Below are 12,673 nucleotides of genomic sequence, written 5' to 3'. Positions count from 1 at the left end.
TCCCATCCAATTTAGTCAAGTCAGTTCTTGTCCTTTATTAAGTAGGTTCAGTTGTTATTCCTGGTTGTCATGTAAAGGGTTCACTTGTGCCCTATTGCAGCGAGCACTCGTTTTCTTGCGAAGAGCTCTTGGGTGTAGCAGGAGAAAGCCAGGCACTCTTGTTTTGTATCCAGTATGTTGTGCTCCCGTCCTCTAGGACAATATAGGATCTTTGTTATTAGGATGTTGCGGAGGTCGTCATAAAGCTGGCAAACATACATTAGATGTTGCCAGCTCTCCAGACCGCCGCAAACAGGTATGGTCCTCTTCAATTCCCAAAAGGAAAAATTTGGCATATCTTCTCACCATGTCTGGTGAGAAGGTATGCCGCATAGAGTCCAGGTGAGAATCACGTTGGGAACTTAGGGTAGACCCTGCCGACGTCAGGTATAAACATTCTGGTTATCTCCCCTCTATGGGAGTTTGTCCATCTCTCTTGCCACACCTGCAGCAGGTGAGCGTAGAGCCTTTTCTTTTCAGCAGTGCGGTTATTTTCTGGGTCAGTTGTATATCCGAGACAAGTCCTTGAGGTGCCCTTTGCCAGTTGGTAAAGTAATCCTTTGCCCACAATCTCCAAGTCAAGGGAGAGAACTCCGGTCAGGACTTGTAAAGCATGAGTGCTCACCGTGCTGCAGGCACGAGAAGTAAATAGTAGAATCGATCTTTGGGTTGAGTCGATGATACGTCGGTTGACTGCGGTAGTAGCTTTGTGACATCATACGCCAGAGGCATATGTGATGATAGGTATGAATATGGCTTTGTAGAAGATATGTAGCGTATGCCGACCAAAGCCCCAGTCCTTTCGAGCCACTCTAGCAATGAGGACAGCATATTTCCTAGCATATTTCCTTGGTTCGGATGTTTTGTAGGTGGTCTTTGAAGGATAGGCTGTGGTCTAGGATTACCCCTAGATACTTCAGTTGTTTGGAGAATTTTATTGTCGTCTGGTTTATCTTAATTTGAGGAGGTCGTCGTAGGTCCAAGTTCCCTTTCAGAAAGGCTGAGTTGGTTTTTTCTGGTGATATTCTCAGGTGATTCTGTTCTGCCCAGTTCTGCAGTAGCTCCAAGGCCAGGTTCGCAGATTCTTCCAGTTTTGCCCTCGAGTTCATTGAGACGGAGAGAATGAGGTCTTTGGCAAATGCTTGAGCATCTACTTCTCCGAGGTCCAAGACGACGTTCCATAGGAATGGCCCAGGACCGAACACTGCGGGCAGCCCCGGTGGATTCTTCTAGAGAGGGTCTGATAGAGCGCATTCACTACTATGAATCTGTTGGATAGGTAGTTCTTTAAGGTCTGATAGAGGTTGCTGGGAAGATTTTAAGTCTGACCAGGATGCTTGGCCACCAAAGTGTGTCGAATGCCCCAGCGAAGTCCACAGTGATCACCAAGAAGTATTTTCTGTTGCAGTTCTCCATTTTCCCCAGGAGGTGCTGGTGGGCATCTATGGCAGAATGGCCCTGTCGAAAGCCGAACTGGTTGGGCGTTGTTAGTCCTGCAGTATTGTAGTGATGTTGGAGACGAGCATGTAATAGGCGCTCGAAGAGCTTGCTGACCATGGAGAGCAAGGCTATTGGCCTTTAAGAGTCTGGGAGGATTTTTTTGGATACGTTTGACTTTGGCAACCTTCCAAGACGTTGGAAAGGCTCCTGCCTGGAAGCATTTGTTGTAAAGATTTAGCATCAGGTCAGGGGCATGCTCCACTGTCTTTTTAATAATTTCTGCTTCTAGCAGGTCTGGCCATGGGCATTTATTTCCTCTGATAGTTGATTCTGCTGCAGTTAGCTCCTCCCTGGTGAAAGGCATTGCCATTGCTTGGTTATTGTAGGTCGCATTATCTTGGCACATTTTCTTCTGATCGTCAGTCTGCGGTTCAGCCGGTGGTTGAAAGACCACATCAAGAATATTGTTTATGGTGCTTTCCCAGTTTGTAGTCATGGCACCTTGTGGAGTTTTAGTAGTAGCGACAAACTCCTCCCGAGGGAGCTTGTTTGTGGTGATCTTGTAGACCACCCCCCCAGGGATCGTTATTGCCAGTAGTTGTGACCAATCGCTGCCAAGTCTCCTGTATCTGCGCAGTGCAGGCATTTCTCTCTTCTCTGTACCGCAATGGGATGAAAACTGATTTCTTCCAATCTGATGGCCACCGTCCCATTTCCCAAATTTTTACAATCATTTTATGAAAAACTCAACGCCCTTCACGCCTGTAGCTTTATTCAATTCCGCAGGGATTTCATCAATTCCAAGTGACTTGCCACACATTAGTTCTCTGATGGCTTTTTTAACTTCTTCCTTCAGTGGTACTGGTTCATGATCACACTCTTGAAAAGGGGATGGCAGATCATTAGTGCCAGGAAGTGCTCGGAAGAGTTGCTCACAGTATTCTTTCCACCTTCCTTTGATTGTGTTCTCCTCTGTTAAAATTTCCCATTTGGAGTCCTTAATTACACTAAGTTTGGTCGGAACTTTTGTCTTAAGGAATTACATCATGTTTCGATTGTTGTGCTATTCGATTTCTTTGCACTTTCGATTAATATAATCCTGTTTGTCTTGGCTTAAACAGTGCTTGATGATTTTGCTTAGTTCCTGTATTACTCTTCGTTTCCTTGTACACCACGGGCTTTTGCAGTTCTTCTCTGTTCAATAAGTTTAAGTGTCATCTGTAATCCAAGGTTTCCTGATCTTTGACCATTCTTTAATGTGTTTATTTTCTGAATCCTTAATAATGCTTTTGTATTTTCCCACATTTTCTCAGGCAGCATATTGTCATTTAGTTCTAAGAGAGCTTGAAAACGATTGCCTGTTTCAAGCATATAGTCTTTTGGAATATTTTGTATTAGCATTAGTAGAGGCATTTGATGCAAGAAAGCAAGCTTATGCAGCATCAGCCAAAAAAAAAAAAAAAATAAAAAAATAAAAAAATAAAATAAAATAAAATAAAATAAATAAATAAAAAATAACAACTTCCACTTCACCCCTCTGTTCGTTCGAAATACCTGTCCAGCTGAGTCTTAAACTTATTTAGGCTATCAACTTCCACAAGGGATGGAAGTTTATTCCACCAACCAACCACCCGCTGGCTAAAGGCAAATTTCCTCACGTCTATCCTACATCTGTCTTTTCTCAATTTGGATTTATGCCCTCTCATGTGATTATTCTGAGCAAGAGGAAGAATCCCATCAGCATTGAGCATGCTCAAACCATTCAAGGCTTTATACACCTCTATCAGATCACCTCGCCGGTGCCTAGTCTCGAGACACTGTAATTTGCAAAACTTAAGCCTTTCTTCGTAAGAGCACCCCTTTGTTCCATTCACTAATCTTGTTGCCCTTCTCTGTACTCATTCCAGCATCTCTACATCCTTCTTGAAATGAGGCCTCCAGACCTGTATACAGTACTCTAGGTGTGGTCTGACCATTGCCTTATATAAGGGAATAATCACCTCCTTATCCCTGCTAGAAAAACTCCTATATATCATCGACAATACACCCTGAGCTACCCTTGCAGCCCGTCTGCACTGCTCAGAAAACTTCATATCTCCCTGCACAACCACCCCCAGGTCCCTTTCATTCTCTACCACTGTCAGTGTAGTACCACAGAGTTGATACGTTGCTCTGGGGTTGCTGTTTCCCATATGTAGTACTGTACATTTGTCAATGTTAAACTTCATTTGCCACCTCGAAGCCCATCTGCTCAACCTTTCCAGATCCTATTGCAGTAGCATAGTGTCAGTAGTGTCCTTGACAACCCTGCCAACCTTCGTATCGTCGGCAAACTTGGAGATTAAGCGTGATATACCATCATCAATATCATTTATAAATACAGAAAGCAATAATGGACCCAATACTGAACCCTGAGGGACTCCACTAATAACATTAGTCCACGATGAGCAGTGTCCATTGATTACCACTCTCTGTCTTCTCCCCCTCAACCACCCCTTATCCACAGCAGCAATTTGCCTCCAATGCCATACTGCTCCAATTTGTGCAGCAGTCTTCCATGTGCAACAGTATCAAAAGCCTTTCTAAGATCCAAGTATATAATATGAAAGTTATTCTCTGCATCCAGTTCTTTTGTGACTGCATCATAGTATCCAATCAATTTGGTCAGGCAAGACTTCCCCTTAACAAAACCATGGTGTGTCTGAGCTATGACTGAAGTCTTGTCTAGATGATCCTGCAGTGCTTCTTTAACCAGTGCCTCCATTAATTTTCCAAGAACAGAAGTTAAAACTAACAGGTCTATAACTATTTGTGTCGCCCTTTGATCCTCCTTTGTGAATTGGGGTTAGATTTGCACATATCCAGTCCTGGGACTCTTCCCCTGAGTCCCAGGAAGCTCTCATAATTATGGCTAAGGGTTTGCTTACTTCCTTTAATATAACTGGATAGATCCTATCCACCCCCGGTGCCTTTCTTGTATTTATCTTCAGCAATTTCTCCTCCACTTTACTCTCAGTTATTACAAGATTCTCTAGCTTACTACCAGAGCTGAATACACCTCTGGCATTCCCCTCGCTGAATAACTCCTCATGTGTGAATATCGATGCAAATATTCATTCAGTTTGTTAGCGACCTGAGCAGGATCATCAACAGTTGACGCATCGATATCAAATGGACCAATCTGATTCCTTCCCTTCCTTCTAGAGGTTACATAAGTAACCTCTGATTTCTCGTAATCTGCCTTCGCCTGCCTAACCTCCTTTGTAACTTGGTTACAGATCAACTTGTATCTATCATAGGCTTCTGTGTCACGTGTTAATTTGTATGTATCCCATGCATTTTTCTTCTCTGCCATATGCCTCATTAGTTCATCTGACATCCATTTTGGCCTAAACCCTGAACAATATTTCTTAGTTGGTATGTTAAGCCTAGTAGCTTCCAAGTTAAGTTCTTTGAATGCTTCCCATTTTGAATTTGCTGTTGGTAACATCATCAGTTGGTCCCACTGTATAGAATTTAAATACTGTCTCAGTCCATCGTAGTCGCCTTTATGAAAGCAATAACCCTTCCCTTTACCCCTAATGGTAGTTACCTCTTTGAGTAAATCCCACTTCAGCACACTATGATGAATTCCACCTAGTGGTTCATTTACCTGCAGATTCTTAATGCATGAAGAATCACTACTGATAATCACATCAAGAGTATTACTCGCTGTAGTTGCCTTCCGAACATGCTGATGTAGAAAACAATCATCCAATAAATCCACAAAAGCCTTGCTAGTGTGTGTGACCAGCCCCCAAATTCCAGTCAATATCTGGGAAATTAAAATCCCTCATTATAAGACTCTCTGATTTACTGGCCCACTCTATTTCCCCGTACAGTTTCTTATTATACTCATCAGAGTCATTAGGCCTATAACACACTCCTACTCTCAATTTTGATCTAACAATGCTTATGTCACACCAAACTGACTCGACACTGCACTGGCCAGCAATGTCGACTGGCTTCACTTCCTTGGATTTTATGTATTTCTTAACTAATAGCATAACCCCTCCTCGCTTCCTACCCTGTCTATTCTTTCTGTAGACATTGTACTCCCCGAATTCCAGTTCTGCATTCCTTATATCTGTGTGACACCACGTCTCTGAAATCCCAACAATATCTGAATTTGATGTTTTGAGGAATACCTCAAATTCATTAAATTTATGTACTCAACTCCTAGCATTGGTGTACACGGAAGTATACTGGTGCACGCAAGTATACGTGCACCTGTTCTTTTTCTTAGTTACCCTAACACAACCTATGTGTTTATTTGTACCCCAATGATTCCCAGCAGTCTCTGAACTATCCTGCACCTTATTTTCCAGGCTGCCGCTCATTCAAATAGAACAGTGCAAGAATCACTTTCACCTCTGCCAGTGGCTACTGTTAATCTATTAGTCCTTGTATCCCCCCAATCTAGCAGTTTTCCGACCCACCTAACACTGCCTCGATAGCATCAGCAAACATTCTTGCCCCCTTTCTATTTAAGTGTATCCCATCCCTGTAGAAGCAGTCTCTCCTGTTAACAAGTACAGATTCTTCCCTCCTATCGTGTCTGGGCAGAATTGCAGACACTTGCAAATTCAACCCTAATTCATGGCTTTTTTTCAACAGTTACCTGTACTTGTTAAGTAATTCCGCCGGGCTCCTACTCTTAATATCATTAGTGCCAACGTGTACAACTATATAACCTTTTGTACCCTTAAAAGATGATATCCGCTCTACAACGTCATGAACCTTTGCCCCTGGCAGACATACCCTGGTCCTGTTCCACCTATCCTTTTTACAAAGCATGTTTCCCGTTTTCCTGACAATAGAGTCACCAACAACTATTAGTACATCCTACTTGTACATCCAATTGTCTAGGGAAAACCTTATTCATGATCTTTTTCAGGTTCGGTCTGAAAACAATGGGGAGTAGCTGATGATCCCTGTCACAATCTGCTCCAGGAAGTGTTTTTGCTGCGATTACACTGGAACCCCACCTTTGCTGCCTAAGGATATAATCAATGTGATTCCTTATTTTATGATGAGATTTCCATGCGTAGAGCCTTCTTGGGTGCTGCTGAAAGCACGTGTTACATATGACAAGACTGTTCAGATGACAAAATTCAATTAAATTTTCAACCCGCTCATTTCTAGTGCCAAGACCAAACCTACCACAGTCTTGCCTACTTTTGCATTAAAATCATCCATGAGTATCAAAACATCCTTTTTTGGGACCAGATCAACACCTGACTGGAGTTTTTCATAATAAACGTCCACATCTTTGTCTGTGGATGTCGGTGCATATGCAACTAAAACTGTGAGATTTACTGACTGGCTCTGAAGTCTAACAGTCATCATTCTACTATTAATACGACAATTACGTCACTACAAATACACAGGTAAATAATTACATAGGTAATTTTCTGATTAGATATTGATCAGTGCGTTTTTTCAACAGGTGTCTGGAATCCATGCTGCCTGATTTGTTAACGTAGTAATTAACACAGTGCTGTGAACTAGATTGGCAATCACCGATTCCGAGAGAAAACGACAGCATCAGGAGTTTGCACAGAATTATAGAGAGAAACATGCTGAAAGGTAACGAACTAATCAGAGATAAGTTCAATGATGATGGAGCAACTGGAAAATCAACGCGAAGGAAGCAGGTAACTAATAGGGACAAAGAACAGGCCGATACTTAGCGAACAGTTAAACAGCTCAGATGTAATGTTAAATCTTCACAAGATCACGATTACGAAGAAACCACTGAAGTATCATATTGCGATTTAGGCGATATTGAAGATGAATGTCAACGTTGCGGCGATTTATCATTTCATGCCAACTCGGAACTGCACATTCGTGTTGTCAAGGAGGGAAGGTATGTTTGCTGATGGCATATACCTATCCAGACGCTTTAGACTTTGTTGTTTGAATAACAACACGGAAAAAGGGACACTTCTGAGAAAAGTTTCGAGTTTACAACAATCTTTGCCCTCACGTCTTTTAATGCCAAAAACACCGCCTTTCAAGGTGGTGGCAGCCCTTAAACGATGCGAATATGAGGTGTCATGGTGAAAGGAATGACGAGTTTAAAGTCCATTAAAGACGTTCCACAATTGAGAAGCGTTGATGGAATGATGCGAGCATGGGGGTGCCTCTTAGTTTTTCATTATAAAATTATTTGAGAAAAAATTTAAAATATGGTATAAACAAACTATTTTGTAACTGTGAAAAATAAATATGAAAAAATATGAAAAACAGATACAGATAATAAGAAAATTAACGTGTCTGCAATTTCATGTATCTTTATTTATTTCAAATGAATTATAACGTTAAAAACGTTAAGCAATTAGTTGATCAGGTGGGTGGATAAGTTTTACCAATACCACCAAGCTGCAGAATGGTAATCCCTTTGACTCTTAATTCATGCTTAACAGCAACAACAATTAATTGCCTGAAGGCCAGAGGTGCGAACAACGCATTTCCAGTTCTCTTGCACTCCGTTCATTATATGGAAATTTTCTTCATTCTAAGGAAATTATTTTAAATGTTCGCTATTAAACAAAACATACACATTGAGAATGAAGTATATGCGCAGAGTAATTTTCAAGTTGACTCACACGTGCTCTTGGAGTGACGATGTGGGTAACTAGACATTTAGACAGCGGTAGGCACGTTGATAGAAATGCAGAAAAAATGCAGACATTATTATTAAGACCATTTGTGCATGGGGCCCAGCTCGACAGAACTGGTTGAACATGCTTGTGGCTGGAGCTGATCTTACAAATGTTCAATGGGATTGATGTTGCAGGAATTTGGTATACAGTGGAGCACTTGAAAGGCTTGGACATAATCCTGTGGCAATGAGGGCCTTTTAAATTGTTGAAATATTCAATACCATATGAATACCTAGTCACCACGAAGGGCAAAACTTGGTCTAAAAGTATGCCAAGGTAGGAAGGATCTGGTAGTGTTGGTGTGTTCAGTTGGGATGAAGATAGCTACTGATGTCCATAGCATTAGCATTAGTAGAGGCATTTGATGCAAGAAAGCAAGCTTATGCAGCATCAGCCAAAAAAAAAAAAAAAAAACCCACTTCCACTTCACCCCATCTGTTCGTTCAAAATACCTGTCCAGCTGAGCCTTAAACTTATTTAGGCCATCAACCTCCACTACAAGGGATGGAAGTCTGTTCCACCAACCAACCACCGGCTGGCTAAAGGCAAATTTCCGCACGTCTATCCTACATCTGTCTTTCCTCAATTAGGGTCACTAGTTGTTTGGGTGCTGGCAAGGTTTTCCCATAAATCTGCTGATGATCGCTGTGAAGAAGTCATGTGTTGTAGATATTTGCGTTTAGTGTAGTGTCCAATATGTCTGACCTCTTGGCAACCACCAGCAGCATTCACCAAGAGAGCTACTGGATAGTTCTCATCCCTGCCACGTGGAGGTGGGTGGGCTGTTCACGCTGCCTTCCGGAACCTTAGGGTTTTGGAAGGTAAACCTTCAATAATTCATCTGAAATATCGTGAACAGGGCTACCTGATGTCTAGCTCTGACCAGAAGACAGGATAGCCCAAGAACATTTTAAAAAAATGGGGAGAAGTATAGAGAATAGGGATATGCATAATGGTATAATGAGACTTGCTCTTGGAAGTCCTCAGCAGCCAGCAGGACATCTTATGGTAGGAAGGAGATCCATGCCATCAGCAGGAACCATCAGATGCCTACACATGGCTGGATAATTCCCCACACTGGGAATACTGGCTAAATCAGTAGATTTTCACATGAAGGTGTTAAGCCAGAGAGATGGGCATGGGAATCCCATGACAATGCGAAAGTGTTATGAAGAATTCCACCAAGGCAGAACAAGCCTGGGTCTGCAAGGAGGAGAAGACAGTGAGCAAGAAGAGGGGACAAGCATCCCGCACAAGCAGAATCCTGTATCATCAATGTAGTTGGTCATGCTCCAAAGAGTGCATCTGAAACAAGTTTGAACCCTGGCAGAGGAAGACCACGGACAGCTTATTCCCACCAAAGTGCATCTTGCCCCAGGGTGGGAATACTATGTCAGCATAAATGTCATAAGAATCAAGGTCCCACACTTCAAGAAACCCAGTGTGTGCAAATAAGGCAAAACACAGTCAGCTATTGGCCTAAGTGGCTGGAGGGGAGACGTCATTCAACAACAGAGGTCCTCTTGTCAAAGAGAAAGAAAAGTCCTTCCAGGGCAGGACATTGCTCAGGACAGCAGGGAGTTAGTAGGAAGAGAGCTAGTAGGCAAAGCAGAAAAGGCAATTCTTAGGGGAGGTACCTACTTAGGAGCAACAGGTGAAGAATTCAATGCCTGTGGGTGAGGTAGGTTTGGATTGATCAACTGTCTCTGAAGATATGCAGTTTAATATTACAACTATCTTTGAAGGCTGTTTTTCTACTAATTGAAGATGATTATAGTTTGAAGGAGGTAACACCTAGTGAATGTTCATTCGAAGATCCATATAGACTGGCCTTTGGTGCTTAATGTGTTTCAAGTCCATCCTGGTAACACAGATGCAGAGAAAATAGTTAGGCCTAAATCAAAACTTTTTCTCAAAGGAGCCATCGCCTGTTAGGAGGATGGTCGAATGCATGTAGGGTGGGGTAAACCAAGAGGATCCTGATTTGTTGATGAACACAAGCACCCTCATAAATTTCCTGCTGATATTGTCTTACAGGCAGTCATGCAACCTATCCTGCCAGTAAGAACTAAGAGCATTCAAAACATTTCTTTTCCATAGGAATACCCATATTGCAGTTTCTACATTCATTAAGGATGCTATCTAGTTTTGTTTAATATTTTAGAAGAGCCCACAGTAAGCTATATATATGAAAGTCTAATGGAAGTTTGCTATCAGTGAGATGAAGTGCAGCTGTTGAGGTGGTGCAGCAGGTTTTGGTAAGCTGGAACAGAATCAGATGTTGGATCTGTTCCAACTTTCAGGTGGTAGATGACTTTCATCAACCGGTGAAATACCACCACTTTGCTTATTGGAGGCTTGAAGTGGTGAAACCCATGTTTAGTCTCTAGAGCAAAGTTTCCGGCATCCCCCTCCCCTCTCCCCATACTTCTCCTTCAACCCATGCACGGTACTATAGGTTTTGATACCTTTCGTGTTTGGGGTTCTCATAAAAAAAACTAACTACCAGTAGTTTTGTAAGAAGAGTTAAATGAAATTACCATTCTATATGTCAGCATAGGAATGAAAGCTGCATTGTACATCAGCACCACAAAATAGCCATTTGGGCCCAAGTCCCTTCTGGTGAACTTGGAGAGCACAGTGATGAATCCTATTATTTTTTAAGTTAGATATATTTAAGATGTGGGAAGAATGAAAGTCTGTCATTTAGAACTACACCTAGATATTTCCCACTACTTTGGTTGATAAGAGACAGATATCAAATGATGAGGGAGCATATTGCTGTTTAGTCATACACTGGTGTGCAAAATTTAAGGACCAGTCAGGTTTTCACCTGTAGCTTCTCACAGGAGTGGCCTGGATATGGGAAAATCATACCAAACGAACCTCGTGAGGTACAGAAATGATGAAGGAAACAACAACACTATGGATTCAAAAATGGCAATATAGCACTGGCTACCACGATACAGATACATCACTGCCAAAGATGGAACAAAGGGAAGAGGTGTTCCTCAGTAGGAGATATGGCCACACCTAATGTCAATGCAGGCGTTACACCACCTGTCCATACTTAGAACAGTGTTGTTAACTTTTTGCAGTAACATCGTCTATTCCTCTGTCAGCGTCATCTTCAGCTGGGCGTGAACGTGTCGCTAGGCATCTCCTCAGAGCTCCCCATGTGTTCGATGGGATTTAGATTGATGGAAATGGCCAGGCCAATCCATACAAACAATGTCCTCACTTCCTAAAAGCATATCAACAGCTGCATTGTGATGGGATGTGGCGATATCATCCATAATCACGAACTTGGGCCAATGGCACCTTGGGACAGATGCACATGGGGAAGGATTACCTCAGTACGGTAGCGTGCACTGGTTGCAGTACTGCCTTCCAGTATCTGGAATTGTGTATGTCCGTCCAAGATAATGCCTCCCCAGGCGATGTTGTTGTTGGGGTTTAAAGTGCAATGGCTACTTAGGCCATATTGCACTTGCCCAAGCGAGAATAGCTTGACCACCATTACGATCCCTTTCAGTGATGTTTGCGGGGTGATACCGTGTGCCCTATCACCAGATTAGCTGACGTCCAGAATCGCTGATGAGAAGACTGGATCTAATCTCATCAGTTAAGAGTACCTTAAGTAAAGATTTTGTGGTTGTAACCTTTAGTAGTGTTGGTCCTTAAGTTTTGCACACCAGTGTAGTATCAGCATAAGTGTCCTACTTTTGGTAGCTGAAATGGAGAGTTAGTGGATGATAGTGCCACTGGTAAGTGCACCGATAGCCTTCTTGGCCGCCCTAGCTTCGAGGACAAACATGGAAGGGTCCTCAATGAGGATGACTAGTTCATCTGCATATGAGCACATAGAGGCACTGAGGAAAGTTTTGGTGAGCCAGTCACCAAGGATCATGTTCCAAGCAATGGGACTAATGATGGACCCCTAAGGTCAGCTCTGGTAACGAGCCTAGACATCTGATAAAACTTGGTTATGATGGTAAGCTTCCTGTGTGAGTAGTTGAAGAGGCACTTATAAAGTTTCAAGGAACACCCAGCAGCATGATCACACTAGACAGTATCAAAAGGTGGCCTTGAAGTACATGAAGATAGCACAGACATATTGTGCTTTGGCATTTTGTCACATCTGCATAAGATGAGAGAGGGTATCAGTGATAGAGCAGTGCACTTTAAAACTAAACTGGTTAGGGTTAGGCAGTCCAGCTCCCATATGCAAGAAATGAAGCTGGGTGAACAGCAGCCACTCAAAAACTTTTCCCAGAATTTGGAGCAAGACAATCGGTCTTTGAGATGTCAATCAGGCAGGATGGATCCTTGGCCGTAAACTGAAGAGTAGAAAACTTCCAGCATGTGGGAAAACCACCCTTGTCAAGACAGGTGTTAAATAAAACAGCAAAGTGAACAGAGATTGTCCAAACCTTTTTAATAGTGATAGGAAAACATTCCAAAACCATGATACCACCGTGTTTTTC

This window comes from Mastigoproctus giganteus, chromosome 2 (assembly GCF_048544385.1).
Source record: "Mastigoproctus giganteus isolate SK-2022 chromosome 2, ASM4854438v1, whole genome shotgun sequence".
NCBI lineage: Eukaryota > Metazoa > Arthropoda > Arachnida > Uropygi > Thelyphonidae > Mastigoproctus > Mastigoproctus giganteus.
The sequence above is the reverse complement of the archived record's forward strand: the minus strand, read 5'-3'. Positions refer to the sequence as shown.